Source organism: Mustela nivalis, assembly GCF_964662115.1.
Source record: "Mustela nivalis genome assembly, chromosome: 1".
Lineage (NCBI taxonomy): Eukaryota > Metazoa > Chordata > Mammalia > Carnivora > Mustelidae > Mustela > Mustela nivalis.
Genome location: NC_139020.1, coordinates 102209772 through 102234287, shown reverse-complemented (window position 1 = coordinate 102234287; position 24516 = coordinate 102209772). Strand labels below are relative to the sequence as shown.

Here is a 24516-nt window from a genome sequence, read left to right as displayed (position 1 = left end):
TTGGCTTGGGTCATGATCCCAGGGTCCTGGAATCGAGTCTCCTTTGGGGCTCCTTGCTCAGCAGGGACCCTGCTTCTCACTCTGCCTGCTGCTCCCCCTGCCTGTGCTCTCTCTCTCTCTCTGACAAATAAAATCTTTAAAAAAAGAAAGAAAGAGAGAGTGAGAGAGTAAAATTTAAATGTTCTTAACAACAACAAAAAGATAAACATGCAGTGATAAATGTATTAATGAAGCAGGTAGGAGAACACTTTCACAATGTTTATGTTTATCAAATCATCAGGACATATATTTTAAGTATCTTCCAATTTTGTCAATTTTATCTCAGTGAAACTGGGTGGAAAAAAGGGAAGCTTCACTTACAATAGTCTAGAACTTGATCAATGCCATGCTCTTGAGTACTTCATAGGCAGAACATGCTTCTAAAGGCTTATTTGTTGTTACATTCTACTTTGAAACAATTTATGGTTTTCAAGGACATTTAAAAAATTCCAGGCAGTTGTTAGTTTACATAAGGCTGCTCACATTTGGTTTTTAGAAATTAAGACTCTCCCCTCTGAAAGACTACTGATACTCACACACATGCATGAGGGAAAACACTAATTCACGACATTTACTTTTAAGTGAATAGAATTTTTTTTTTCAATCAGGTCCTTTAACTTCTGTATCTGCAAAATATAAAAACTTTGCTCCTTAATACAAAATCTTGATTTTCAGGGGTGTAGGACACAAAAGGAATTTAAATGCCTATTGCTACAGGTTAATCACTTAAACCAGAAGCTAGGAAAATCTTTTTTTTTTTACAGTACAAATTGATTTATTTAAAACAGTTACAAAAAAGCTCAACAAAATAGAGATTATCCTTAGAATTATTAATGCTTTGTTAAAGATCAGGTAGAAGCTAGGAGAATCTGCGTTGGTATCCCAGTTCTTCCACTTATCAGCTAGATTACAGTGTGTAAGTGACTCAGCTTCCTCCTTGGTAAAATGAGATTAATGTTATTTGTTTATATCATAACAGTCTTCCAAGGATCAAACAAAATTATGAATTAAGAAGTGTTCTGTAAGCTGTAGGGCATTAAACAAATTAAGATGTTTTTAAATAATAATTTTATCTAATTGAGAAATTTTGATTTATGCCAGATACTACCTCTCACAGAGAGTCTGACGTCTAGCACAGGTACCACTTTGGAACCATACATTTAATCAATAGGAAGACGAGTGTCTTTCTGCTCACCTCTCTGACAGGTTAACAACCTGTAAGAAAAAGATCACCAGTCAGAGTCATGCTGTATTAGATGGACAGTGTAATCACTAGGACAATTCATAATACAAAGAAAGTGGAAACATGAGTCTGAAGAGGGGAAATATCAAAGGTACTCTTTATCAAGAGTGAAACTTTGAAATCCATCTATTTAAGATTAATCACTATTCTTTTAGTTAAGCTGTTGTCATCTCTAACTTTCCCTGAGTAGAAAATAATCTACACTTCCAACTAAGTTATTCATGGTCCAATTTGTTCTCAGAATACTATAATAGGCTTTGTGAAGATAAGTTTTATAATAGGGATTTAACATAGTGAGAAGCCAAGACACAGAGGCTTTCAAACACAAAGAGTATATATGTATATAAACTGCTCATCCCCTCCCCCTCTCCTTCCCCTCTCCCAAAACAACACTCACCCCTACTGAAAATCTAATTTTTACAAAGGATTCAGATGAAATGCCAGTTCAACAACTTCACAGTACAATCGGTTTAGCTGCTGCAGTGTAGCTTGGGAGCCATTTTCAGCAGTGCTGGGAAAGGGGAAGACTTCGAGTGAAGCACCCCCAGAAGAAGGAATGCTGGGAAGGGTTTTAGGAAAGAGAAACGTTCAAAATCTTCCTCCTGGCAGCTCCGTCTTGCTTGATGACCACATTTACATACTGAGTTCACAGGCTAGAACTCTCAAAGAGAACTCTACTTCCCTGGAGAAAATACAACTTTCAGGGTGGCATCCTGGAGAAAAAAAAAAAAAAAAAAAAAACAAGGAAGAAAAAGAAAGAATCACTGATGATCTATATAAATTATTTTTATTTTTCAAGCTTTTGATATCTTAAACTATTGAAAATACAGAGTTAATTCAGAGACACTATTAATTTATTGTTTTTTTCCCCCTTTTGTGCTTTAAGATCTAACCTTCCATATTTATAATTTTTAATCTCATCTGTATCCAAATAGGTATACTGGTTATTTGTTTTACAAAATAGCAAGGTACCTGGCCTGTGGTGCAGGGTGTATCTCCATTCCAGACACTTGTTTTTTGTAAGGTTCCTCATTTTCCCATTTTAAATATATCAAGACACACAGATATAATTTAGTATTTAAAGTCCTAGAAACTCTCTATTAATGTTTTTTATAACTAGCTTCTTTTTCTGTATATGTTACATCTCTGCTGTGCCTATTTTGTTGCAAGTCAGGCTATCTTATTTGCGTATTTGTAACAGAGTATATAAAAGGAGAAAGAATCATGGTTTACTGGGTATTCAAAACTTCTCTTAGATTAAAAAAATCCTCCAGATCACATAAAAATTACGTAACAAATATATATTTTAAACTTTTCTTTACAAAGGATGATTCCTTGGGTTGTTTTTTAATGTGCTTGTAATGATTTCTAGCACTCACACCTCCTTCCTTGCTTTCCAAACTGTTTATACTGTCCCCAATAACACTCAGTGGAGAGCTGTCATTCCCGGCTAAATCCTTACTTAGGGTGGATGCTATGCCTCCGTGAGACAGGGTCAGGGGGTCAAAATAGATTTTGGAGGCCACCTGCAGAGTCCAGGCCATGAACTGACTCAAAAAATTTATATCAGAGCCAGAATAGTCCACCTCCCAGGGTCAGATCTGGCCTGACACTCCAACCGCAGGCTGGGGCATGCTAGACCGAGCTCAGAGAGAGGCCAGAGTTGTTGACCCTGCTAGCTGACCTCTTCAAACTTCAGGAGAATTTTTTTGGCAGTTACCACGGTGACTGGGTACTCTAAAAGCTTATCCTTCTTACTGAAAGGAGGGGAAAAAATCAGGAAAAAATATGTTAAAACCTACCTTGCAGAGATGCCTATCACAGTTAAAGTTTAAAAAAAAAAAAATTGAGGGAGTTCTAAATTGTGTATGCCTTTGATACTGATTTCTACTGCTGTCCTAATGAAATTGGAATTTATAAGGTCTTTCAAACCGCAAAATTCACATTTGGAACAGATACTGCTTTTTTTTTCCCCTTTCCAATAGCTGAGAATTTGAATAATGTATTAAAATACTTTTTAAACAACATAATTTACTTGGAATATCTAATAACTCTCTGCTTTTCTTTGAGAATAATCAGCTTTGAAATAAGATCCATCATAAATGCTAATCTATTAGGGGAAAAAATACCGTAACTAAATAATGATTTTTGCCTCAAAAATAAACTCAATATTTTTTTTCCTGAAAGAAAAGTGTTCATTTTTGCTTAACTTGAAATAATAAAACTAGAAGAAAAGCACGGGGCTATTATTATTATTATTATTACATATTCTATCTTTTATCACGTGACTTAATAAAAATAATGTGCACATGAAAAACAACATCACAAAAATACTATAACAAAAGAATATGGGGAGGAAAAAAGCAAGGTACACTTTATTTTAGAGCCATGCACATTAAAGCTAAAAAAGCTACAGCATATTCTTCCATGTTAATATCAAATACTAACTTAAGTTCTAAAGTTCCACAACAATAGAAAGTCATATAAATTAAAATTTAATTCCCCATGGGGTAAACCTATACACATTTTAAGACTTTACTAGTTGCATTTTGGTGACAGATTGTAATACAAAATACCTTAAAATGGCTCCTATATGTGACTTGAAATTAGATGGGAATTGTAATAATTTAGAAGGAAATATTCTTTAATCATAATAATACTTGCTTTTAAAAATACCTATGTACTATATAATGATTTTTTTGTGAAGTGAAACCAATGACTCTTAGTGCTGCTGCTGCTGCTCTGCCCCTCCTTTAATTTTCCCCTCTACCTCATACATGACTGGGGTCCTAGATATCTTGAAAGAGCTTTCTCCAGCATGTGGGTACTGTGTGTATGTGTGTGTGTGTGTGTGTGAATTTGTGAGCATGACACGCACAAATGATGAAGCAAGGGTGAGGGGAGAGTGGATTTGCATTTTAAAATGCAATGGCTATATAACAAACAATGTCTTTGGCCTAAATATTATTTTTCATCTTGACTCTAAGCCAAGAAAAAAAAATGATGAATTATAGAAATGTAGTAACTGACATTCCAAAAATGAATACCAATTCATTTCAAATTTCAGAGGTATGTTCTAACCTAATCTTGAATGTTCATTTTGCTGTGACCTATTTTGACCATTTTGTAATCACCACTAAATTCATAGAACAGAATGGACGTAAAGCCAAGTATCTGTTAATTAATCTTAATTTTTAAGAAACAAAATATAATTCAGAATATAATTTCCCTTCTTGTTCTCAAAACAGCCAGTAAAAGGGAAGATCAGAGATTATTTTGAAGTGGATTTTGCCGGGTGATCCGACTGCACTTTGCTAACACACAGGTCCTTCAACTAGATGGTGTGGTTCTTGTCATTGCAAAGTGGGCAACCAGGTTGATGAGTCACTACAACTGTGGGGCCAGCTCATTCTTTATGATGAACTCAGACTGTCCTTCCCAGTCGGGGACTCTTGGCAAGCTTCCCTAAAGACCCGGAGGCTGGCAAAGCATGAGGAACTATCAAACAGGAAATGGGTCCTCCTCAGGTTTTGAAAAGAGATGATAGAAGTCTTAAAATGTGGCAAGCCAGACCAGAATCTCCTAAACCACAAGTCTTAGCTTGAGTGAAACATTATTTCTGAGTTGGATCTGAAAAGGAAAAGAAGTTTACGAGTAAGACAATGGTTCATTTGTATGCAAGAAAACAATGCCAAGTCTCTTCGCTTGATTTCCTCTAGTCAAATTTAGGATCTTTTAGGAAAAAAACAAAAATCATTTGTCAATCTTCTGTATAAACTTTTGCTGAAAGGATAATGAAACAGATACTTTATTCAGTAACTCGTAGACCTGGATCTTTTCTAAGGTTGAAAGTTCACAAGTATGTTACAGGACTACAGAATATAGGGACTGAGAGCGTCCTGAGAGATGACCTAGTCCTAGCTTTTTACTTTCTATATGTAAACCCTGAAGCCCCAAAACTTGAACTGCGTTACATACAAACTATTATTTACATGCCTAAATTGGGAACTTAGATCCTGCTTGGCATTTCTAGTCTAATGTGTTCTCTACTACACTATGAGGCTCCTTCACAGGGGAAAAGGATATTGGATGTCCACACAAGTAGACATATTCAAAGCCTTAGAGACACAGATAATCTGAGACCATGGTATAAAATGATTGTAAAACTCATTCACATTGCACTTTCAAAAAACAACTTTAGGCATCACGTGAGCAGAAATTCTACAAAACCAGGCTATAAAGCAGTAAAATAAAATGCGTTATAGGAAGCTTCAAAATTCTTAGGGACTTCTGTCTGATGGTAACAAGGGCATGTTGTTAATATTATTTCTCCAGCTAATTGTTTTTATTGATTTGTTATGGCTAGGAAGCACTGATTGATTTTCTTAGAATTGGTACATTGTTCCACTCTGCCAGGTTTGTAATTAAAGACCAAGAAGAAGGGCTTTGGGTTTTAGCCTATCTAGGCTTCCAGTGGTATGAAAGAGTCTGTCTAAAGAATCATAGACTATATAAGATATGCTGGCTGCCAGTCCAAAAGTGCTTAATTGGGTCTTTCTTTAACATTTCTCTAATTTACATCAGTTTTAATTTGTATCTATTAGAATCAGTGGATCCTGAAAATCAAATAAATAGAAGCCTATAGAAAAATGTGGAATTCAGTGCTGATACCCCAAAGTGCCACGTTGCAGCTGCATTCAGTTGTAACACTTATTCTCCATATCATGTATTTTCAGCACAGCCCCCATTTGTCCTGTTAACTTGTCATGGCATTGTGAGATCATGATTTAATTCTGAGAATTTGGCTCAGGACCCCAGAGGAAAAAAGAGCAAGGGATAAAAATTTAAGGAAAGGGAGAAAAAGTACCAGGTATGCTGAGGAGCCAATGGTTTCATAGGAAAGAAAGCTGGTATTTAGGAAGATGGTCATACATGATTAAGAAGTGAAGGCCAGGGGCACCTGGGTGGCTCAGTGGGTTAAGCCTCTGCCTTCGGTTCAGGTCATGGTCTCAGGGTCCTGGGATGGAGCCCCACATCAGGCTCTCTGCTCAGCGGAGAGCCTGCTTCCCCCACTTTCTGCCTGCTACTCTGCCTACTTGCGATCTCTCTCTCTCTCTCAAACAAACAAAAAAGAAGAAGTAGTAGTAGTAGTAGTAGTAGCAGTAGTAGTGAAGGCCATAGGAGACACCCTGACTCCCACCTAGAATCTCCAAGAAATGCTGTATTCTTTCCATCGATTCCACTGGGGGCATCTTTGGTACTAATCACGTGTTAAATTTTTGGAGGGGCCGAGGACCGAAAAACACCACTCTGAGGCTGGGTCTGAAGAATGTTTGGCAACCCTCCCTCAGAGCTCCCATCCCGATGGGCGGAGGAGCCGAGGAGCGCTTCGCGCATGCGCATCTATTGTTGAGTTTCTTAAAACACTTGAGAAAGCCTCCTCTTGACCCAGAAGCTGACTTCTCCACCCAAAGGAGAAAGAGCTGTTAAGGGAAGCTTTTTGACAGAAGGGAACTTGCTGATATATAAATATTTTTCCTTTTGGCGAGCTGAGCGAGGAGAAGAAAGTCAGTGAGGAATTGTAAGATTAAAGAGTGAGAACTTTCCACTTGCTTCTGAGCTCCACCCCCAGGACTAGCCTGGCCGTTCTCCAGGGGCAGTGTGGATGACAGAAGGGCTAGTTGCCTTCCTCAGCTTCTTAACCTGCCTTTCCACTTGCCAAGAGCTGTTCCTTCGGTCCAAGTGGGCACAGCAGTCTGTCCGGGCCACCATCCCCTGGACTGCTGCGGGAAGCACCGTCGGAGGCAACTTGACCAGGGCTCGCCTGCTGCCAGGACAGGACCATTTGAAAAAAGACCTCTTTTTTGGCATCTTTCATAGGCTCCTTGGGAAATTGTTAAAGACAGAAATTTTGAAATTGAATTTTCATGATTATTGGAAAAGAGGGGTGAGGCACAGCAGCTGCCCCAGAGCAGCTGGTCCAGCTCCTCCATCTGCAGGACAGTCCAGCCCCTTGGCCACTCCACCCCCACCCCCCACCAGGCCAGCAAGAGGAAGGGAAAAGGAGGGGCACAAAGGTACAGGTTTCAACTTTAGAATAAGGGCCCCGGCCCTGGGCATTTGAGTCATCTGCTTCCACAAATACAAAAGAAATGGCAAACAAAACAGAACAAAAAATGTAACTTCAAGTCTCAGTCCCAGGTTGCCCACATGAACTGTAGGCCCAACAACACACATTCCTGGGGGGGATGTGAGGGATCCTTTCGTGAAGGAACTGTGGAGAAGGGCAGAGGTTTCTAGGAGGTGGAACCAGTTTCTCCCCTGGATCCTCATGGCTCCTGGGGTGGGAAGGACTGGAGTCACATGAATGTTCCTTTTCCCTCTTCTACCTGCCCTTTCTCATTGAGAGGCAATGCCACGGGATAATGCCCTCCCACCGCCAGTTTCCTCATCCCCAGACTCAAGTGCCTCAGAGTGAAATGTCATGAAAAGTTATTGCCAACAACAAATTCAGGCTGACAAATTGTCAATAATCACGCCTTCAACGTGCTGGATGGCCTTCATGCAATAAAGAAGCAGATGCACAGAGGTGGGGGGGCGGGGGGTTGGGGGGGCAGACAGGATGTAGGTGACTGCCCAACGCATAGCTTTCCAGGTTTGCTTCCCTATCAAGCCGTGTTCTGCCCCCCAAGAAGGGAATGCATTCTGTGAGGGACTACAGGGCACCTACCAGCCCAGTCGGCTCTAGTCCTTGCTCTCTTTCTTCCTGTTGCTCACGCAGGCTGCTCCCAGGAAGCCTCTCTCTAAGCTTTCCTCCAGTTAACCCTTCTGGGTACGCGTGACTGTGGTCTCAGGCGCCCTTGGTTAACAGTCGTGTTACCCGAGTTTTCTTTTGTTTGAAATGCTGGGCCCCCAGACCTTGGCATGTGTTGGACGTCTAGTTACTTCTGCATGCCTGTCTGTATCCTGAGACAGAGAAAAGTATTAGGAATTGATGCTCAAGATAAATAATAGTGAGATTTTTACCTGTGGAGGCATTGGAAGAATGTGTGCATATTAAGTCATTTCAGAACTTAAGACAGATCTGAAAAGGATCTTTCAAAGTGTTTTTACACTATCACCTCTATAAACATCCCCTCCCCCAACACAGACACATTCACAAAAGCACCCTTTGATATATATATATATATATATATATATATATATATATATATGTATATATAATATATATACATTTTTAATATTTTGGACTCTGTGTTTTAAATTTAGAAGCAACTTTAAACATATACGTTGATTTAAACATGAACTTTCTATCTAAGATATGACTTCTTGTGAGGTTTAGAAATCCAATTACCTAATCATAAGATTTTGATTAAAATATCAGTCATGGCCCTCTTAGAATGTTGATTTAGCTATAAAAGTTGGGTTCAAAATTTAATTTGCTCTTCTTTTTTCTCCAACTTAAGTTTAAATTTCTTTTATTAACACAACACAGAACTTGAATTAAGGATCTTCTTGTTAAACTGCGGGCTTTTCTCATTTCCCTGAACTCTGTAAGTGAACCACATTGTCATATAATCGATAGGAAAAACTCAGCTGTCACAGGTCCTAAGCGACCGCTTACCACAGAACTAACATGATCTGGCATTTCTGAGTTTGAAATATGTGCTGTTTGGATGACATGAGACCAAAAATACTACCCAGACATATATGTTGTAGTCTCTATGAATGGCTGAGGACTGATTTGCTGAGACCAAGGAGATATGAGAACAGACTTCTCTCCTGGACAGAGATGAAGTGCTCTCTTTTTTCTTCCATCAACAGGAATTCCAAGTATTGGGGTCTAGGAATCAAGGGTATTTTTAAGTTCATCTAAGATTGTTTGCTCTTCTAGAGTTTATAACAGAATTTGAAACGAGGTGTTTTTCTTCCCAAACCTATGAGCAATTCAGATTTTGATTTTGGAGTTAAAATCTGAAACTAAATGTCAAGCAGTTTCAAAACCTATCCCTTGAAGTCCTAGATCCTTCCCATCAATGTGATCAGGAGTTCTCCAGTATGTAAATCCTTTGGCTCAAAAGTAACTGAATGGCATCTGATTTTAAGTAGCAGGAACCCATAAATCTCTGGCAAAATATTCCTCTGCCTCAACGTTACAGACTTGCTGCACTCCCAACCTTCTCTACAATCTGCCACCCAGAAATGCTACCATGAAGAAGATACAATCCTTCCTTATCTGTATCCTCTCCCTTTAACTATGATCTGCCGTTCTGGACTTCGAACTCAATGACATGTTTCACCTTGGGTTTTTTGCTTTGTTTTGTTTTGTTGTTGTTTGCTTTTTTAAGTCGTACTGGGCAGCCCTACTGTGGAATCTATCCTACTTGGTAGATTAGATTATGTGATAAACATGTTAATTTATCTCAGGAAGAACCTTGCTATGAGCCTCCTCAATGAGGCATACTACAAATCAATTACACACCAAAGGTGAAAGGTATTCAGACTCACGAATTGGCTCTGTCAGCAAGCTGATGTAGTAAATATTAGTTATCCTTAGCCTACCTGGACCCATCGATATGAAGAAAAGTACTAGAGGGGATCAAACAGCAACAAGCTAGGTGAGACAAATTCAGTTTACAATAGATACATAAGACTTCTCTTTTGTAAACCTAAAGCTGTTGGAGCCTGTATTTCCCACATCTACCATCACTAAGATCTTTGGGATAAGCTATGAAACACCACTTCTAATTAGTTCATTTGTCATCAGAGAACCACTGCATCCAGCCAGGTATTTTGCTCCTATTCAACTCTGGAAGAAAACGGGACAACATGTGCTATTATAAAAAGCTCAGCATTCAGTGCCAACATTTCAAATTGGCCTCATTTTACAAGATCTCAGAAGCCCCCAACTCATTCAGGCTATGTCTTGGCAACCTTGCTCTAGCCCCAAACAGGGCTGTAACACAGTAGAGTTTATCCATTATCATAGTTCACAGGCTTCTCCATAGCTGCGAATCGACATTTGGAACTTATGTCACACAGAAGGAGTGAAAACCCCTCTAGGAACTGAGTCACTGATTTCCAAAGTAAGTGCCATAGGTGGGTGGGAGGAGGAGGAGGTAGCAGGGGACAGAGAAGGGAAGAACTAGGCACAGGATAACCAGGCTGTGAGTGACCTAGCTGATGTCCATCAAAGGCAGGTAACCGAGTTCTCTTCTGGGATACTTGAGTGTCTGAATTTACCTGATGACAATTCCGGGAAATGACTGATCTCATCTCAGCCCTATACACCTGTAGAGTATTTATTTATTTATTTAAGAAATATGGCACATTAAACTATTTTGTCTTTGATTCCCAAGACATAAACCACATGAGGTCAATAAATTGGAGAATTTGCCTCAATTCTTAATCACACAGTGCAGAGATACGATACACTGGATACGGAAGCTGTACTGGACAGCCCCAGCATGTATGGCTCTAAAATTCTAAGCTGTTCAATTCTGTCTAAACTTGCATACCCTCCCCAGCCCCCAAACACCCACAGGAAATGTATCTTTCCCTTACTCTCTGCAATCTAAACTTAGGAGTACACAAACCATGAGCTGGAGGTAACTGCTTCTTTGCAGCACTATTTATGAAACACTTATTTTTTTTTTTTCCTCCCCAGGCACCCGCCCCAAGGGACTGAGCAGTGCACTCTGCTGCTACTCAGCTCGGTCCAAGAGAGAAGGTGGGGGGTTGCAGGAGCATCTTTACCAGTGCAGCGCTCTTGCCGCCCGCACCTGCTTTCTCACCAGTTCACCAAGCTCCCTCTCGGCTTCATTTCACAAACATTCTGGGTCTCCATTTATCTGTTAAAATGGCCCAGGGTGTTTGCCAGGAGTATTGTGCCACCATCGCTGGCACATTTTGTCTGTCATTACACAAAGCATTCTAAAAAGCTATTTCCAACCCTGAAAATATACTCTTACTACAGAAGTCATTACATTAGCATAACAAGCACCAAGTTCCAAGATGGTAATTTGGTTATAGATCTGAAATCCTTCCTGTTCCATCAGCTAGATGTCGAGGGATGCTGTGACCCTGCTGCCTCCACAGTCTGTGGACCCCTCCCCAAAGAAGTTCTGCTGCGGTGAACAGTTTGTCCTTGGGAACTCAGAGTAGGATGGAAGTTTCAGGTTTCAACTACCCACATTGGGACATTTCTTAAAGAACCAAGATGCCTTTATCTTTCTTTCTCTCTCTCTCTCTCTCTCTGTCTTTGTCCCCCCTTCCTCTTTCGGTACCCTTCTTTGACGGAGAAACTATGTCTTAAATGATATTCTTCCACAGGTATCTCATTGGACATAAGACAAATATCAGGATTTCACTTGTAGGCAATACAAACACTTTTTGGTTCTTTTGTTGGGGGTGGGGTTTGGGAAATTTGACCTCAGTCCACTGGGCCAGTTGTGGGGGTGCAGATTAGCTGCCACTCTGTTGAGGCCCGGATGATGGTGGTGGTGGTAAGGGTCAGCAGGGTTGAGATGTATTCAAATGTTAATTTACACCTGAAAAGACTGGCAGTCACCCACTTGGGTGGTGACTGGAGTTTCTCAGGAATCCTGGCCTTGAGTGTTTTCTTGGGAAAGATGAAAGTAGAAATGGAGGAGAAATGCAGCCTTAAAGTTACAGGAGCAGCAAGGAGGGAGGGAGCAGGGACAGCCCTGTTGAGTTAAAGGAAGTTTATGTAGCTACCAGTTATAAATCTATTTTCAATGTTCCCTTTGCAGAATAGTTTTAAGGTACAACAGAGAGGTGGTATTTCCTCTTTCCCTACATATTTGGAAATTATCTTTTGGATCCAAAAATATTTATGTGGAAGAAGGAGGAATTAGCCTTATTATTATTATTTTTTTTCTGCCATTGGGATGGGTTTCCTTGCTTTGCATAGTCTTTCCGTTTAACCACTGCTACCTACCCTGCTTAGTGGACTCCCGAAGTACCTCAGGAGTAACTGAAAAAGAAAAACCTTCTACATTCCAACACTGCCTCTAACCTCAAACATAGTAAAGGGTTCATTCAAGACCCCAGGACCACACTGAGGCATTAATTAGGCTGATGAAATCCATCGAAATGTATGAATTCAGCATAATCAAGTTTCTACCGCAGACTATCGTTAAGGAATACGTGAGCAGCTGGGAGAATAGAAAGTACTGTTAGAGTTAAGTCATGCATGTAATTGAGTATATTTAACATAACCATTTTAATGATCAGTGATTAAAAGTGCATCTTACTTAAATGGTATATCCTCTGCAATTTGTTCATATCAACTCGATAATATTCTCAAAAGGAAAAAGTAGGGATACACATTTCTAAACAAGATCTTTTTTGAGTTGGGGGGGAAAGCAGAAAAGTGAACTGAAAAGGGGGGGAAAAGCAGCTTTTGTGCGCAAACAGCTCCACCAGTGTGATATAAATTAATCACTGTTTTAGGCATCCCTGTGCTCAGTTCAAAGTATTAGGAATATATAACAAGTGATTTTCTTTCATCCCTCGAAAAGAAGGTATTTCATTAGAGAACTTCCTCAGTCCAACAAGATTATTTTTTCAAATCTCAAGTCCTGCTGATTTTAAGAGCTTTTCTTAGGAACCTAGGAAGTTCACCTTTCCGATTCTTCTTCCAACCTGTAGGGTTGGCTTATCTTGGTGGAACTTGCCTTTGTGAAGACAGCACTGGGAAGAAGAGAGACAGCCTCACAAGGAAAGAGATGCCCCCTGGCCATGGCAGTCTAGGGCCACAGACAGAAGCCCTCACAGGGAAATTAGCTGTTTGGATCAGCTAGGGGTCTGACCAAGAGCCCACGTGTTTAGAGCCAGACGGGCTGTGCTCTATTCACTTGGACCTGGCCAGATAAATGAAGTCATTGTGGAGCCCTGCATAAGCCAGCCCAACTCTTTTTGTTGTAGTTTCTCAGCTTTTGAGCACAAAACACACAAACCACCGATTATCCAGGGAAGAAGAGGTGGATCCAGATCTACAGGTAGAAGTATGTAATCCCACAATATCTACACATCTATGCAGGCTTTATAAAAGTGAGGATTGAAGAGAAGGATGCAGTTGGCCCAGTTCCCAAAAGTTGCCACACGGGGCTCTTTTTATCTCCTTTCACCCCTGCCCCCATCCTACAGAGAGACCAACCTATTCCCCCACTGAAAATAGGATTTGAAGAATGGCACATCTTGAATGTCTGGGCATTGCACCGTAACTTTTACCAGCCTAAGAGAGGGAAAGGAAGGCACAACCACATAAAAGTGTACTGGAACATACTATCTGCCTGCTGCCAACAAAACAAAAATATTTTAAGGGGAAATTCTTTTTGAATCCTTCCTTTCACCCAGAAGCATGTCTTCCTTGGCTTGGAGGGACAGCTCTTGGGAAATCAGGTCTCTGAAGGAGCTCTTCCGCACCCAATGTATAGTCTATAAATATAGTGGAATAGTCATGCCAGGGGTAGTCAGTGCAAGAGAATCTGGAGTCTTGAAAGCATCTTTTTCTTCTGGCTATGGTGGCACTTAAATGATAATGCGGGCAATGGAGCTAGGAGATTTATATCTTTTGGAAAGTAGGGCGAGCCAGATGGTAATAGCGTCATTAACACACAAACTTGGGATGTGCAAGTGAAGCTTGAAATTGGGAAAGAGATCGGGAGAACAAAGGGGGCTGCTGTTGAAAGGCTACCCCTCTTCTGCCGGCCAAAGCTAAGAGCCTCTTGGTACTGGGGTCTGCTCCTGCCCAGAGCTGGATAATAAACGACAGCTTTCCCCCTCCCCTGTTGTGACTTAGAAAACACCGAGAAAACTTTTGCAATAGGCAAATGTGGCACTTATTTATGTGTAACCCTTTGTAGTCTGAAGTGGCAGGAATGGGTCTTTAATTCAACTGCACCACCACCCTCCACCCCCTACCCTAGTTTGATAAGCTTTTGCAATTGTTGACAGTTATTTTATGAAATCAAAGTGCCGCTTGTTGCACGTTTCAGACAAAAGTTCCTTTTTCCTCCCCTTATGTAAGCATTCTAAGTAAATATTAAAGGTTGAACAGCACCACCTTTTTCATTTTGGTGATGGGGGTTGGTGCGAAGGTGTTGGGGAGTGGGGGTAAACGCCCAAGTTTTCCTTTGGAAAGTCTTAATGTTTAAGTTAAACTCCCACTTGTCCGAACAGATGTAACTCACAGAGAACAGAGAAGGCATTAAGACAAGATTAACAATGGCATTAATAGTAATAATGCATGTTTATAATAAACACCCACACAAACATTTATAAACAGGCAGGGCAGTTTGGAACTAAAGAAAAAATGAATATCTTCGCTCTCCTTTTTATTAACTCAATGTATATATGCATGTAATATATATATATATATATATATATATATATATATATATATATATATATATATGGCTTCTGGGAAGACAGCAAAAGTAACGGTCATTAAGTATTGAATGGCTTGAGTGATGCCTGTTAGCGACTTAAAGTTGACGATGTCTAAACTAAAATCGAACGTTTTTCTTTTTCTTCTAAAAAAAAAAAAAAATCCTAGAGCTCTTTAAAAGCCCAGAGGACTTACCCTCAAGGCATTATTCAGAGAAAAACTGAGACTGGCCGTTCGTCACAGGCAATTGTAAAGGGTTTCAAAGGGCCGATCAAACGATCGCCAGAGTAATCTACATTCAAGTCCGGATGGCGGTGTTACGGCACACACCTGCGGGGTGTTTGCTGTCCGTGCCCCTCGCCGAGCTACAAATCATCATTAAAGCGAGCTGCTTAAGCTTCTTCCCAGCTTCTAGACAAGAGTTACTTGGGACAGCTCACTTTGATATTGCTATAGCTCGCAATTGACAAGCAAGCTATTTTGGAGCTCGCGCCCGAGCCCCACACCCTAGCCAGCGCGGCAAAGTCAGGAGGGCGGCGTGGTGGCGATGGGGGGAGGCGAGCAATTGTAAAAGTCTGTTTCTCCAATTTCCTGAGGAGGATCACCGCAAGAATGTATAGGAATCCAGGTTATAGGAATCCAGGTTAGAAGCAGCTCGAAGCCCGCCTCGAGCTGCCTGCTCAGGGCTCTTTAAAACTTCACTGTCTTGCCACAACTTTGAGCCGACTCAGACTCCAGTCACCGTCTCACAGAGTTTCTCTCCTCTCGCTTACATACACATCCTGGAGCCAGCACACTCCCTCGAGTGCAGGATCACGTTTTACTCGACCAGGACCAGGGTCTAGTTTGAAACTTTCACTTTTGGTTCATTCGTTTGGGATTGTATGTCCCCTTTCAATGCCGACAGGCTCTCACTGCCCTAACTTTGAGAGAGAGAGAAGAAGGAAAAAAACAAAAAAAAATCTGGAGTTGAGTAAAAAGAAAGGGACGTAGGGGTCGGACAGCTGGAGGCGGGGGAACGGGAGGAATGTCGGTTTCTGTCTGCTGCCTGCCTGGGTGTCTGCAAGCCCTGGGCAATCCGTGTACTCCCCACTTGGGGGGCGGGGAGGAGAAATAACCGGCTGCTGGTGATGCCAAGATCAACACTCGGAGTGAATGTATCAATAGACCAATTTTCTGCTCCCACCGCGAGCTTTTTCATTTCAGCCCAGAGTAGAGGCGTCCGCGCTGCGCAAGACGCAACAGCACGGTAGCGTCCGGGAAAAGAGGGCGCTAGATGCGGGAGGCGCGAATATGGAAATTAACTCATTAGGAAGGGGTGTGGTTACCGCGTAGCCCCCTCCTCCATTCCTTCCTTTCTCCCTTGCTGCCACCGTCCCAGCTTGCTAAATATGAGATTACAAACAAACAAATAAAGCAGAAGCTGACTACGCAGCCCCAGATCAAACACGCTCCAGATAATTCGCTTCTCTCAGCGCTGCGGCCAGACCTGCGGCGCAGCGCGGGCCCCTAAAGCCCGCCAGTAGTTTCAGCTTCCCCCTCCTCGCCAGCCCCGGCTTCCGCGCCTCTGAAAGCCAGGGCCGGCCGCGGCGTTTCGAAGGCACAGCACGTGGCCCTGACGCGTCCGTTTGGTAAACGTTTTAAAACATCAGACGAACGCTTCCATCAATATGGTAACCCTCTGAGGGCCTCTGCTGAACTCAGAGGTCCTCTTCTAGAAGGCGCCTGGAAGGGGGGCTGGTGGTGTTCTCTTTGGGTGAAAAAGTCCAAACTAGAAAGTGGTGTCCCAGAGTGCCCCGCAGGGAGCTTTTACCGTGGCGCGGCACCCCGAGTGCGGGGAAGGGTATGGCATTGAGTAGACCGGTTGGAGCCAGGGGGGTGAGAGCGCGGGGGTCGATCTGAGCGTTAAAGATCTGGGTTGAGATATCATTAATCAGAGACCAGGTGCCCAAGAATGAGAGCGAGGGATTAGAAAATCTAGGATTCGTAATTTTGTGCCCAAATAAAATGTTTGGATGGGGAGGAGGAGGGACATAAGAAAGAAACAAGACGCAAAACCTCTCACCTCCCCCTCCCAGCCACCCTGCCTCCAAGTCCTCAAAGCTTGTCTCTGTGGAGGGCTGGAGGGAGGAAAATTGTACTTTTATGGTTTTTCTTCCTGCGTGGCCCGCCTCCCAGGCCCTGCTCCCTGCCCAGCGCTCCCCCAGCTGCGGGCTCCTTGGAGGAAGGCCGCCCAGTCCCCCCGTCTCCCGCTGCCCGCAGGCCACCGAGCCTCAAAGCGCGCATTGTCCAGCGGGGGCGGGGAGGCCAGCGGGCCCCTGGAGAAGAATAACACTGCGCCCAACTCCTGTTAGGGAAAGTTTCCTAATGCACTCCTTGTGGTAAAATACACTTTTAACAGGGCGGGGGATAGGGGTGGGAGTAAGTTTTGAAAATCCACTGCCTTCTCTAAATTCCTCGACTTTTCCCCTTGTCACTTTTTAGGTTCTCAGAAAAGGGGGAGAGTGAACCGGAAAGAAATTGGAAGGTGGCCGAAAATGTGGACATGACTCTAGAACGGTCCATGTGATGCTTTTAAAATGCGGGTGGGAAGAGAGAAGGGGGATGTGTCCACCCAGGTCTGGTCCGAGGACAGCTGCACGGTGCGCAGGGGGTGAGGGGAGAGGGGCCCCGAGGGCGCGTGTGCAGGCGAAGCATTTCGCACCTCCTGTTTATCTTAGAAGCGAGGCGGGGACCGGGAGGTGGGGGTGGGGTGGGGTGGGGAGCGAATTGTTCTGCCTCCCGACAGGCAGTGGAAGTTGAATAAAATGGAGAGGCGGGCAAACGCAAAAACAAAACCTGTCGTAGACTCGGAGTCTCTCTCCTTGACCCGAATTCCAAATGGTACAAATGGTAGGGGGTTCTCCAGTTGCAAAAGACTCCGAAGTCTTAAGACCCCAGAGACAGCGGTCCTCCAGCGACGGCAAAAGCTGTGATAGAGAACCGTTAGAATTGAGGCTTTGGGGGCAAACGTGATTAATCTTTCATTCGAGCAGCGGGGACCCATTCCTTCCAAGCTTCGCCCGTCTGCATTTGAGGGGTCTGTAGGTTTCATCTGCTCTTCCCAGGCATTTGCAAAATAATGGCTTGTGTCTCTTGCAAAACTCGCCTGAAACAAGTATATTCCTAGACACTGCTCGGGTGAATCCGTTTCAAAAATCAAAACAAAATAAGACTTTTAAAAAAGCCCCAGGCAGGTACTCTCGATGTCCAACAACCAAAGTGACCGAAGGGGAGCATTAGTGGTTGTGGCTCTTTGGGAGTTGCGCTAATTTGCTGTGTGGACTCAATGCCTTAATGCTAACTCGGTAATATAAAGGGCTGAAGAGCAAGCCCGATAAAAAGCTCTAATTGCTACTGGAAGATTTAGGTGGTTGCTAGGATCTGAGGACCACCATCACCACAAAAAACCTCCAATAGAGTGTTTGGGCTGTGTGTATGGGGGGGTGGGGGTAGAGTTTCTACGGCGAATAGTGCCCACATCTGCTGGAACTTCCATATCTAAGCTGTTCATTTACGGGAGCCAACTTATGAAATCTCCACAATTAGATCTTCATTGTTCTTCCTCCACAACACTGTCTAGAAAGAAAAGGTCTTCTCGGTCGGGGCCAATCCAACGAAGCGTTTGACGTTATTAAATAATAAAGCGATTGTGATTTACATTGTTGTTCAGAAAAAAAGGCCAATTATCCACTGTTATGTTGCCATAAAGATCATATTAACTCGAATTAGTAATCAAACAATATGCGAGCGTTTAAAAAAGTACAGCCGAACTGGGTGACAGCTACCGCGACGTCTTCACTTTCACCAGCGAACCCACCCGCGCAGGCAGCCGGAGCGAGAGAGGCAGTCGCCGCAGACCCGAAAGGAGGGAGAGAGCAGCAAAGTGGTGATTAACGGTCTCCAGTGTTAATTATTCTCAATTAATCCCGAACAGTGCAAACCTTCCCCGGTTCTCTGGAAGTTCCCTGGTTTGGGATGCTCTGAGAATGCCGCCTTTCTGGGAGGGGTTTAGAAGAATTCCGGAAGAGGCAATCTCAGTGAAAGTGTACCTGTGAGCGAAAGGGTAAGGGTGTAGGTGTGTGTGCAGATGTTGCATTAGGTGTGTGTGCGGGAGGTTCTCTGCCTTTCCCAGAGCCTGGCGTGCACCCCGAGGCAGGTGCCTGGGGCAGGCAAGGCCCGCAGCGTCCTTACACCCCTAGTGAATCTTGCGTTTTCTCTACTCAAATCACTCTCTCTCGCCTTCTGTTATTAGGTTTATAACTCTTTGCCCACTTAAATTTGTGCAGCCAACCAAGGAAATCTAAATAGGTTTGAGTCGCCCCTTGGGTACAGAATGGAGGCTTTAATAAGAAAGATTAATTGTGGGTGTGTAACCCGCCAGAAGACGCGGCAGCTATCAAGTAGCGGCGGGCAGTGGGTCGAGAGGAGAGAGATGCCTCTCTTCCTAGGCCCAGACTTTAGTAGGCGCCGCAGGCATACTTAACGCAGGCCACCCGACAACTCGTTGCACTCACAAGCGAAGGACTCCAAAGAGATGGTAAGACCCATCTCTCCCTGTGTTTGAGGTTTTAAAGAACTTGGCCTTTATTCGCCCTGCACACCAAATCCCCTTGCCCTGCCCCCGCCGGACCCTGGACTCTGCCTCCATGCGCGAGGTGGGAGGGGTGTGTGTGTGTGTGTGGAATGCGGTGCCCGCTGCCCTGGGAGGTCTGTCTATTCCCATCCCCACCTACTGAACAATGTTTAGGCGAATGATAAAGGTTTTGCTCCGAGAGCTAGAAAGTTGATTTTTTTGTTGCCATGATGAAAACCTGTACGGCTACATGGTTTTTTAAAATAAGCAAACAGGGATCAATTTTCCTCGGCGCGACGCTTCAGTCCCGGCACAGAGGGAAATCAGGCAGTGACAGGGCGGTTGGGATCGCGCCCCGCGCTGCGGCGGCGCGGAGGGAACAGTACTCGCCGCACAGCTCTTTCCTTGCCCCTCCCTCTTTCTACTAAGTGTTCGGATCCCAGACTGTGAGTTGGCGAAGGGGGTGGGAGCGGAGAGGAATAGGAACCGGGTGGGGGTGGCGGGAAGAAGGGAATAGTTTCTCTAGTTTCTCTAGTAGCGTTCCCTCCTTGGACAATTCCATTCGAAACTCGAGGCACCAAGGCCGGAGTTTAAACAAATGCGAAATGAAATCGTCGGAAGGTCCAGCCCTTGCAGCGGTGGGACAGCCAAAGGGTGGTCGCATCTTTGTCCAGAGTTTTGAAACAGTTGCTGCCTTTCCTAACTCCCTTCTCTATCTGCCACCCCTCTCCCCAGTAAAACCGATTCAAAAGCAGACAGACTCCACTCCACAAGATTAATGTCTGTCCATTTGAAGGATTAACCCTCTCATGCAACATAATAAAATACTAGAGGTCCTTTTAGATTTAAATAAATACATGAAATCCGTGCCTTCTCTTTTCCTGTTTGGTCTCTCTTGGGACATCAGCAAACAGCGTCTTGGAACCTAAGTCGCTCTTAGAAGAACTTTTAACTCAAGAGTTTTCCTACCCTCTGGGGGCTGTTGAAGGCATTGGCATTAGGAGAGAGGTGGACAGACCAGCTAACTTTAAATATCTATAGCGTTACATTTTGATTTGGAACTCACGATTAAAAATCTATTTGTTCCTCCCAGGGCCGAGCAGATTTCAATGTTGGTCATAGGAGCCACAAAATGTTCATTAAAGGAACTTAACCAAGGCTACTGTATGGCCACTTTGTGAACTCAGAACTATGGATGGGGGGAAAAGTATGAAAGTGTGAGTTGATGTCACGCTGGCTGTCAGTGTGTGGTCTATTGTGGAGAATGGTGCTTTTTGACTGAACAGAGGGAGCCCCCCTCCCCCCTTCCCCAGCTCTACTGCACCTGCACTGGATGAGGGAGTCCCTGCCATTCAGCCCATCGCAGATTGTTCAAACAGAAGACATCTCTGACAGCACTCAATTCATTACATTTCTTCCTGCTTTTCAAACCAACACACACACAAAATGAGTATTGCCAGCCAGTGACAGCCAAAAAAAAAAAAAAAAAAACTTAAAATACTTTATATGCAGCTAATTTGGAAGCTCACACAAGTAACCATGAAATATTTTGTATCCTTAACTTGTAAAGCTTCTTGAAAAAAGATTACCTGATTCTCCCTATTAAAAACATACCTCCACAGTTTATATGGGGATAGTAAGTTTGTAGAAAGACACTGCAGCATGGCCAGAAAGTTTCAATAGGAATGAAAGCAGAAACATGCAAAAGAGAAAAGCCCTGATTTATCTTATCAAAAGGGCCGGCTTGAAATGCATTCATAATTTATGCCGGTGAAGCAGCTTGCTAATAGAGGTGGGTACCCAAGAGCCAGGGGCAGGCAGTGAGAGAGGCAAGAGAGGGTAGTAAGGGAGGCATCAAGGCTGAAGTGTGAGCTAAACATTTAAATCTATTTCCTAACAACGAAGTCTTCCCCCCATATGCTCAGGTTTATTTTGCCATCTTAGATTCCAAGATGTTTTTGCACCATTTCACAAAGCTGATGAGAGAGTGTTTAGAAAGCTGATGAGAGAGTGTTCGTCTAGTTTAACAGAAGTTGGGGTAAACAAACTCTCACAAGGAAAACTTGATTTTAAGATATTTTCCCTGGAGGTGGAAAGAAGGGGGAAACAAAGAAAGGGAAGAAGACTTTGAGCAGGAGAAGACATACTTGCCACTTAGTATTTCAGACTGATTAAACTGTAATGTTATGCAATAACCCAGATTTGAACTGTTCAGTGTGATAGTCAAGTCGACCTGGATGCGAGTTGATACTGAATTGACTGCGTGTGAAATACTGGCTAATTCTCAGTAAATCATTAGTCTGTTAGATCCTGGACCAATATCATCAAAACCAGGTCTAGTTTCCAGGACCCCTCCCACCAGACAGGCATTCAATGAATTAAATTGATTTGTAAAGAAAACTTGGGGAAGTACACCTTCTGGAAATGCCGAGGTGCTTTCAACCAACGAATAATTCTATCCATTTTACAGAGTCCGCAAACCCAATGTCTTTCCTCTTGTCTACATTTAAAATAACTCTTCCAAGGAGTTCTCTCCGCGATACTTTCTCACTTCTAAAATGACTATGAAATGCTACAGGAATCATTAGATGTAGTGGGCGACAGAGAAAAATGGAAATGGCAGAGCAATGGCAAGCCAGAAGCAACTGTCCTAACTATGATTCCGTAGAGAACCAGAAGACTCCTGGAAGTCGAATTCTTAACCCACTGCTGAAACTTATGTAGAGCCAAATAGAATAAAGCTACAGTGTACTTTGTAAAGGCTTTTGGTGTGATCTGTCCAGTGTCTCAAAACAAAACAAGCATAAAACAAAACAACGACAAAAAACCCCAACTCATTCAGACCTCACAACAAGCTCTAGCTAGCAAATCAAATTACACAGGCGCACACAGAAGGGCTTGCCTGTGAGCTTGGGTGGTGCGGTGATGGGTATTGCGTGTGTGACTGTCTACGTGCTTACGACTGGCTTATTCCTGTGTTTGCTTATGCTCTGGGGGACAGGAGCCTTCGCAGCCTCAAAAGCTGGCGCTGGGTAGTGGGGATGGGGACCGGCTCCACTGGCCTCACCCTGCAAGTGTACGGATTGCCCTTTCTGGAACACTCAAACGAATCATTTCATCCCTGCAGACCCTGACGTCACGAGGTGGGGGTGGGGGCGCAGTCCTTCTTCTGGCCTGGCCGCCAGCGATAAGAACCCTTGGGAAGAATTCATCGCTCCTTTTAATACAGTAATTATTTTTCTGCCTTCTGAGGGTGGGGGCAGCTCCTGCCCAGAATGCAGGTCTCCCTCCCTTCAGGAAGATGCCCCGGGGATGGCAAGTTTGCCGGATAACTTCCCAGGCCAACCCCAAGCCAGGAAGAGAATTGGCAAAGGAAGCACAGTGGTCTGAACAAGGCTAATCTCACCTCCTAAGACCAGAAAGGGGACCCGAAAGAGTCCAAAATGGGACTACCCCTAATTCCGCTGGACAGTAAGAAAAGTAATAGCTATCAATTAATCCTATTTTGTGCCAGTGGCTTGGTACTCATCTTCTGCCAGATAAAGAGGAATTATCCCTATTTTACAAATGGAAAATGGATGCATTCTCCATTCCTGCATACTCTGATCATGGAGGGGCCCCAAATTTCCGGAAGCCCAAATCGCTCCTGTAGTTCCCCCGCCAGACTCGTCAATCCACTGCCTCTGGCTTCAGGAAGTACTAAGAACGTGATTACTAATGCTGAGCCTTGGCACCAAACAAGGACAAACAGCCTCTTTAAAAGTAAAGGCCTGGGGTGAGAGGCCAGAGGAAAGCAGGACTCGAGTCGAACAATCTCTGATTGGGGAAGTTTGGGGCTTAGAACCATCTTTGGGGTCACGAGGTCAACATGGAGAGGGCTAGGGCTGGGGTGCAGGAGGTAGAGAACTCTGGAGAAGCAAGGGCCTGAAACCTCGGGAGGGATTCCAGACGGGCGCGACCTGGGACCATCCAGGGCTCAGAGAGGAAATCGGGCCGTTTTTGGAAGGGTCCGGGAGGAGAAAACTCGAGCCCTACGCAGCACCTTCCCAGGGAGCCCCGTGGGGGCTAGGGCCACAGTGACGTCAGGTCCCCGGCCGGCGCTCGCCCGCCTCACCTTCCATCTGCCCGAGCCTCCGCTCCCGCGCCGGCTCCGGCAGGCTCCCCAGAGCGGGCGGGTGTGAGACCCGCGCGCTCCTGGCCCTGCGTCGCGCCCCGCACGGAAGCCCAGAGGAGGAAGGCAAATGATAGTTCAAAGCGCCGAAATCTTTACTAACAGTGCACACTTCATTCTGTGCACGCAGGCAGACGAGGGTAATGTAACGAAGGACTCCTTGAAGCTTTTAAACCACCTGACACTTCTTTGCAAAGTAGAGCAAGCCTCTCAAGTCCGAAAGCCCAGAAGCAGCAAATATCTCTGCGTCCTGAAACGAGAGGACGTTCTATTTGCTTTTGAAGAGAAACTGAGTGAAATATAACCATTACACCAAAATATAAAATAAACTCCATCTAGACCTGCATACAGAAAGAGAGCTCTCTGCCACAGGAAATCTTGGCCTTGTGATAGCATAGCAGTTACAGTAACTGCTCCCAGAGAAGTCTTACAGTTGGGATAAGAAAGTCAAGTCCATTCTTTCCTTAAGGATACAGAAGCAAAACATAAAAACTGAAAACAAGAATTGTAAAACTGGACAGCATTGTGAGAAGGAACAGCAGTTACAAGTCTTCCTGGGTGATACCAGAAGCCGGTTTCCAGGGAAGTTTTTAATAGAAAATAACTATGAGAGATACCAAATGAATTCTCTGGTTTAGACAATTTCTGTCTTTGAAAAGCTCCTTCCACAGCCTGCTTCCCCTAGAATTCCAGAGACTGTGACCCTTTGGATTTTATCCACATTTTCACAGTAAAGTTCAAGTGTTTCTTCCCCTTCTCCTGTCTTTAAGGGAGTCACCTTACAGATGAGGTCCCTAAAGAAATCCACCCAAACATCTTCCAAACTCCAGGTAAAAAACAAAAACAAAAACAAAAACAAAAATGCAAAGAAAATAAATAAATCAACTCTCATCCTCAACCTCACCAGCAGCTGTCCAAAGCAGGTTTTGCTCTGAAAGCAAGAAAAGGCAGCATAAAAAGAGTGAGATGCAAATTATTTTAAGGCAATAATGGGGGTGGGGTGGGGTGGAAAGTGTTGGAGAAGTGTTAATTCA

General features: G+C 43.7%; 1 protein-coding gene across 2 annotated transcripts in view; it reads right to left on the bottom strand.

Moving 5' to 3' along the window:
• Positions 1-430: 430 nt before the first annotated feature.
• LOC309871580 (uncharacterized protein) overlaps positions 431-24516 on the bottom strand; it is a gene marked incomplete at its 5' end in the record, with an annotated part of 709738 nt that continues 685652 nt past the window's right edge. The window contains 3 exons of one of the 2 annotated variants that reach the window (XM_082744737.1): positions 431-1995; positions 8013-8248; positions 23426-23732. The remainder of the gene's footprint in view (positions 1996-8012; positions 8249-23425; positions 23733-24516) is intronic. The other variant, XR_014315356.1, reaches the window with a different exon arrangement.